The sequence below is a fragment of the Pongo pygmaeus genome, chromosome 10 (assembly GCF_028885625.2).
Source record: "Pongo pygmaeus isolate AG05252 chromosome 10, NHGRI_mPonPyg2-v2.0_pri, whole genome shotgun sequence".
Taxonomy (NCBI): Eukaryota; Metazoa; Chordata; class Mammalia; order Primates; family Hominidae; genus Pongo; species Pongo pygmaeus.
Window position 1 is genome coordinate 10,010,001 of NC_072383.2, and position 7,650 is coordinate 10,017,650.

The 7,650-nt window shown below is 38.0% G+C and overlaps 1 pseudogene; it reads right to left on the reverse strand.

The window, feature by feature from the left end:
* Window positions 1-4,219: 4,219 nt before the first annotated feature.
* LOC129011010 (U6 spliceosomal RNA) lies at window positions 4,220-4,319 on the reverse strand (annotated as a pseudogene).
* Window positions 4,320-7,650: the final 3,331 nt, after the last annotated feature.

Genomic DNA, 7,650 nt, shown 5'->3' on the forward strand with positions numbered 1-7,650 from the left:
GAACACCGTAGTTCAACAGCAAATTGATGGGAAACACCTAAGGCAAGGAGGAAGAGGGAGTCTTCCCCGCCAAGATTGGCTAGGAAGCCAGAGAGGCTCTCCAGAGCAGAGAAAGAGTAAGTGACAGATTCCCAGTGATCCACATTCCCAATGTAGACTCCTGGAATCCTTGCCATGGGAGAACTCAGTGATGGTTGCCAGCCCTGAGACTAACACAGAGAGCTTTCTGGAGCTTCAGACATTGCTCCAGAGACAGACCCCAGTCTAGGTCCCGCATACTAACAGAGACCTAAGCAGCTGCAGTATAGCATAATTATGAGAGCTCAACTCCACCAGACTGCATCTCACCCATGGGCCTAACAGCCCCTCAATCTCCACATCCCTGAAACCCCACTGACACTTCCTCCCCACATCCAGCTGAAGGGCTGCAGTGGCACAACACTGGTGTGCTCTGCAGCACAGCAAGGTCCTCAACACTCTTGCACACAGTGTCCTACACACCAAGGAACTGGTGGCACGATGCACTGGGGTGGCTGCTCTAAGACAAAGGGAACCAAAATACATCTCACCAGAGCCTGATTCTCTCCTGGCTAGGGTTACTGTCATAACAATAACCCTGTCCTCCTAAGTAGAAGAGCTGCTGCACATTCGCATTTGCCCTGAAGACTGGATCCCCCCATCCTGCTGTTGTTGCTTCCACTACGAGGGGTCTGAAGCATACACTACCCAGCCTCTTGTCTCCAGCTGCTACCGGTGACAGCAACCCTGAGCCCCCCAGCAATAGGGCTGAAATGCACTTATATGTGCCCTGAGGGCAAAGTTCCTCCTCCAACCTCTGTCACTGTTGCCATCAACCAAGTACTTAGCCAGAGACCTGGGAATAACCTTGTCCCTATTCACAATAGCCTGTACCCACGCACAACAATAGGAGTCCTGAGGAACGGCCTGCCTGGCCTGGCATTGTCATGGTCAGTGCCTGAGCATAGCATTCAGGGGCCCGTGAATTGTTACAACCTGGCCATCATTCTTGGCTCCTGTACACTCCCCTGGCAGCCCGGGGATGGAACTGCCCAGCCTGCCACTACCACCATAGCTGGCACCCGCTCACATGTACTTCTTGGGGCCCTGGGGAATAGTCCACCAGCTTATTGCAGCCACTTATTTTTTTTAATTAATTTTTTTTTTTTTGAGATGGAGTTTCGCACTTGTTGCCCAGGCTGGAGGACAATGACTTGATCTCGGGTCACTGCAACCTCTGCCTCCCGGGTTCAAGCAATTCTCCTGCCTCAGCTTCCTGAGTAGCTGGGATTACAGGCATGTGCCACCACGCCTGGCTAATTTTGTATTTTTAGTAGAGACTGGGTTCTCCATGTTGGTCAGGCTGGTCTCAAACGCCCGACCTCAGGTGATCTGCCTGCCTCAGCCTCCCAAAATGCTGGGATAGCAGGTGTGAGTCACCGCACCCGGCCTTTTGCAGCCATTTATAACTCAACGAAGGCCACTTGGAGGCCAGAGGATTATTCCACCACTGCTACTGCCATTGCCCAGGCCATGCGCACTGCTTAAGGGTCAAAGGCTTGCCCACCCACCTGGCCCACAGCTGCCACTTCAGGAATTCAACAAAACCAGCTGGAGGACCAAAAATTGGCCCAATTCATCTGGCTAACACCAGATGCTGACCCGGGACACAAAGACAGGCATGATAGGCCCACTGCTGCCACCCCTGAGGTCTGAGGACTGGCCCACCTGGCATCCTTGTCCCTAGAAAAACCTCACCACAGCCTCCACTAACAATCACACCCTAAATCAGTGAGGAAACCACAGACACTTTAGATGCTGCTTACAACAAAGAAATCATGCGGAGACTACAGTATTGCATGCACTCAGAATCAAAGCCAAAGTGCCCTACCTAGCCGACACCATAAATACACCTTCAAAAAAATCTCCCCCTACAAAAGCCAGACTGAAATATTGGAAGGAACTATTGTTACATCAGATACACATATACTAATGTAAGGGCACAAGAAACATGAACAAACAAGGGCATGTGAAACCTCCAAAAAAACACAATAATTCTCCAGCAACAGATACAACTGAAAAAGAAATTTATGAATGCCAGAAAAAGAATTCACAATAATGATATTAAAGTAGTGCAGTTAGACACAAGATAATATAGATTTTAAAATACAAACAAATAAAAACAAATTCAGGATATAAATGAGAAATTCACCAAAGAGAATTTCATAAAAAGGAATGAAGCGTAAATCCTGGAACTGAAGAATTCGCTGAATGACATGAAAAAAAAATTCAAGAATTCAATGATAAACTAGATAAAGCAGAACAAAGAATTTGACAACTTTAAAATAAGTCTTTTGAAATAACCCAGTTAGGACATAGAACAAGGAAAAAAAATTAAAAATAATGAACAAAGCCTATATGACATATGGGGCACCATTAAGTGACTGAATATTCAAATTTTTGGTGTTCCAGAAGGTGAAGAGAATACCAAATGAATAGAAAACTTATTTAACAAAATAATAGCTTAAATTTTACTTAGTCTAGCAAGAGATTTAGACATTGAGGTATAGGAAGTTCATAGATGCCCCCAAAGATACTACTTGAAAATATTTTCCCCATGGCATATTATAGTCAACTCTGAAAAAAGGGAATTCTAAAAACAGCAACAGAAAAGCAGCTAGTTACTTATAAGGGAACCCCCATTGGACTACAGCAGAATTCTCAGCAGAAGCGAAACCTTACTGATCAAGAGAGAATGGAATGATATATTCAAAGTGCTAAGAGAAAGAAAACCGCCAGTGAAGAATATTTTATTGAACAAAGTTCTTTGTAAATGAAGTAGAAATAACATTTTTTTTCCAGACAAGCAAAAATGTTGGAAAATCATCATCATTAGACTAGCACTACAAAATATGCTTAAGGAGGTCTTACGACTGGAAGCAAAAGGATGATAGTTACCACCAAGAAAACACACGAAATTATAAAATTCACTGGCATTGCAAAGACACAATGAGAAAGAAAAGAAAGAATAATCACTATGGAAAACCACCAATCCACAATGATAAATAAGCAGACAGAATAAAAGAAACAATGACATACAAAATAACCGGAAAATAATTAACAAAATGAAAGGAATAACTCCTCACATATCAATAATAACCTTGAATGTAAATAGACAAATCTTTCCACTTAGAATATATGGACTGGCTGTATGGATTTTTAAAATGACCTAACTGTATACTGCTTATAAGAAATTTACCTCATTTGTAAAGACACATAGACTGACAGTAAAAGGATGGGAAAAAAAGACTATGCGAATGAAAACCAAAAGTGAGCAGGGATTGCTTTATTTACATCAGATAAACACACACTTTAAGTCAAAAAAAGTAAAAAGAGACAAATAAGATTCCTATATAATAATAAAGGGATCAAAATAAGCATAAATATAAGGCCAAGTGCATTGGCTCACTCCTGTAATCCCAGCACTTTGGGAGGCTGAGGAGGGTGGATCACTTGAGGTCAGTAGTTTGAGACCAGCCTGGTCAACATGGTGAAACCTTGTCTCTACCAAAAATACAAAAAAAAAAAAAAAAGAAAGAAAAAGAAAAAAAAAATAGCCAGGATTACAGCATGCCTGTAATTTCAGTTATTTAGGAGACTGAGGCAGGAGAATCACTTGAACCTGGGAGATGGAGGTTGCAGTGAGCCAAGATCGCGTTACTGCACAACAGCCTGGGCAACAGATGGAGACTTCATCTCACAAAAAAAATATATATATATGTGTATATATATATATATACACATATATATGCACCGAACATGGAGTCCCCACACATATAAAGCAAATATTATTAGATCTAATGGGAGAGATAGACACTAACACAGAAATAGTTGGGCTTCAACACCCTATTCTCAGCATTGGACTGATTATCTAGTCAAAAAATAAGCAAAGAAACATTGGATTTAAACTATACTTTAGACCAAATGGACCTAACAGATATTTACAGAACATTTTACCCAACAGCTGCAAAAGACATATTCTTCTCATCAGCACATAAAGCATTCTCCAGGATGGAACATATGTTAGGCCACAAAACAAATCTCAAAAAATATTTAAAAATCAAAATTTTATGAAGTGTTTTCTGAGCTCACATGAAATAAAACTAGAAATTATTAATAAAAAAACTTTATTTTTTAATTGAAGAAAAGGAAACCACTAATTTGTAGGTCATCCTTGCTCAGGGCTCTTGCTAATCTCTGTATTGTTCCAATTTTAGTATATATGCTGCTGAGGCAAGCACAAGAAGAACTTTAAAAACTGTACAAATGCCGGACGCGGTGGCCCATCCCAGCACTTTGGGAGGCTGAGGCGGGCGGATCTCTAGGTCAGGAGATTGGGACCATCCTGGCCAAGATGGTGAAACCCTGTCTCTACTAAAAATACAAAATACAAAAATTAGCTGGGCATGGTGGCACGCACCTGTAGTCCCAGCTACTCGGGAGGCTGAGGCAAGAGAATCACTTGAACCTGTGAGGCAGAGGTTGCTGTGAGCTGAGATTGTGCCACCTCACTCCAGCCTGGTGACAGAGTGAGACACTGTCTAAAAAAAAAAAAAAATGCACAAACACATGGACATTAAAGAACGTGCTCCTGAATGATCACTGGGCCAAGGAAGAAATTTAGAAGAAAACTTTTAAAAAAATTCTTGAAAATAACAAAAATGAAAACACAACATACCAGAACCTATGGGTGCAGGAAAAGCAGTAGTAAGAGGGAAGTTTGTTTCAATAAGTGCCTACATCAAAAAGTAGAAAGATTTCAAACAAACAATCTAACAATGCACCTTAAGAAATTAGAAAAGAACCAAACCCAAATATAGTAAAAGGAACGAGATAATAAAGATCAAAACAGAAATAAATAAAAAAGAGACTAGAAAAACAACAATACAGAGAAACAACAAAATGAAAAGTTAATTTCTGGAGAAGATAAACAAAACTGATAAACTGCTAGCTAGAATAACCAAGAAAAAAGAGAAAAGATCTAAATAAACAAAAATCAGACACAAAAATAGGAAACATTACAACTTATATCACAGAAATACAAACTATCACTAGAGAGTATTGTGAACAACTATATGTTAACAAACTGGAAAGCCTAGAAGAAAATGGATAAATTCCTGGACTCAAACAACCTACCAAGATAGAATCAAGAAGAACTAGAAAACCTAATTAAAGAAATAACAAGTAACAAGATTGAATCAGTAATAAAAAGTCTTCCAACAAAGAAAAACCCAGGACTGGATGGCTTCACTGCTGAATTATACCAAATATTTAAAGAAGAACTAACACTAGTCCTTCTCAAACTATTCCAAAAAAATTGAAAGGGAAGGAATTATTTCTGACTCATTCTATGAGGTGTTTCTGTGACTCTGAATCCAGACAAGTCCAAAAATAAGGAAGAGAGAGAAAAGTACAAGTCAGTATCCCTGATGAACCATAGACAAAAATATCCCAAACAAACTACTAGCCAATCAAATTCAAGAGCAGATCAAAACAATAATGCAATATGATCAAATGAAATTTATCCCAGGATGCAAGGATGGTTTGACATACACAAATCAATAAACGTGATACTTCACTTTAACAGAATGAAGAATGAAACCCATATTATTATCTCAATAGACATACAAAAAAAGCATTTGATAAAATTCAACATCCCTTCATGATAAAAACTCTCATCAAACTAGATACAGAAAGAATATACTTCAACACAATAAAGGCCATGTATAACTAATTCACAGCTGACATCATAATGAATCAGGAAAAGCTGAGAGCATTTCCTCTAAGAACTAAAACAAGGATGTCCACTTTAGCCACTCATATTCAACACAGCACTGGAAGTCCTAACTAGTGCATTTAAGTAAGAGACAAAAACAAAAAGGCATCCAAACTGGAAAAGAGAAAGTCAAATTGTCCCTCTTTACAGATGATACAATATTATAAAGAAAAACCTATACAACTCAATAAAAAAAACCTCTTCAATCTGATAAATTCAGTAAAATTCCAGAATACAAAACCAACATACCAATATCAGTAGCATTTGTATACAACAAAAATGAACTATCTGAAAAGCAATTTAAAAAGCCATCCCATTTACAATAGCTGCAAAAAAATAAAATAACTGGGAGTAAATTTAACCAAGGAGGTCAAGGAGTTCTATAAGGAAAACTACAAAACACTGATGAAAGAATTTGAAGATTACCCAAACAAATGAAAATACATCTCATGCTTATGGACTAGAGGAACTCATATTGTTAAAATGACCCTGCATATCACAGATTCAATACAATCACTATCAAAATATCAATATAATTTTTCAAGGAAATAGAAAAAGCAGTCCCAGAATTTGTATGGAACCAAAAAGGAGTCTGAATAGCAAAAGGAATCTTAAGCAAGAAGAACAAAGCTGGAGACACTGCACTACCTAACTTCAAAATACATTACAAGGATGTAGTAACAAAAATCGCATGGTATTGATATAAAAACAGGCACATAGACCAATGGAACAGAATAAAGAATCCAGAAATAAATTCATTTTTTATACAGTCAACTGATTTTTGACAAAGATGCCAAAAACATATATTGGGGAATAAACAGCCTATTCAATAAATAGTGCTGGGAAAACTAGATATCTCTCACAGAAAAACTAGATCATTTCACGCAGAAAAATGAAACTACACCTATAACTCATCATAGTGAAAATAAGCTTAAAATAGATGTGAAAATAAGCTCAAAATAGATTAAAGACTTAAACATAAGACCTACAACTTTAAAATGGCTACAAGAAAACATTGCAGAAACACTCGAGGGCATTGGTTTAGGCAAAGATTTTTCTGGCTAAGACCTGGAAAGCAAAGGCAACAAAACCAAATATGTTTAAATGGGACTATATTAAACTAATTTTTTTTCACAGCAAAGGAATCAGTCAGTAAAGAGACAACCTGTAGAATGGGAGAAAATATTTGCAGACTATTCATCTCACACGGGACTAATAGAATATACAAGAAACTCAACAGCAAAAAACATGTAATCACATTACGAAACAGCAAATGACATGAATAGACATTTCTCAAAAGAAGACAAACAAATGGCCAACAGGTATGTAAAAAAATGTTCAACATCACTAATCATCAGAGAAATGCAAATTAAAACCACAGTGAGATATCATCTTGCCCCATTTAGAAAGTCTTTTATTAAAAAGCCAAAAAAATAACACCAGCTGGTGAGGATATGGAGAAAAAGGATCTCTTATAAACTGTTGGTGGGAATGTAAATTATTGCAGCCATTATGGAAAATAGTATGGAGATTTCTCAAAAAATTAAAAAATAGGACTGCCTTACAATCCAGCAATCCCACTATTTGGTATTTATCCAAAGGGAAGAATCAGTATATTAAAGGGATACATGCACCTCCTTGTTCATTTTGACACTATTCATAATAGCCAGGATAGAGGATTAACCTAAGTTTCCACCAATGAATGAATGGATAAAGAAAATTTGCTGTATATACACAATTAAGTAATATTCAGCCATGAAAAAGAATAAAATTATGTCTTTTGCAGGGACATAAAT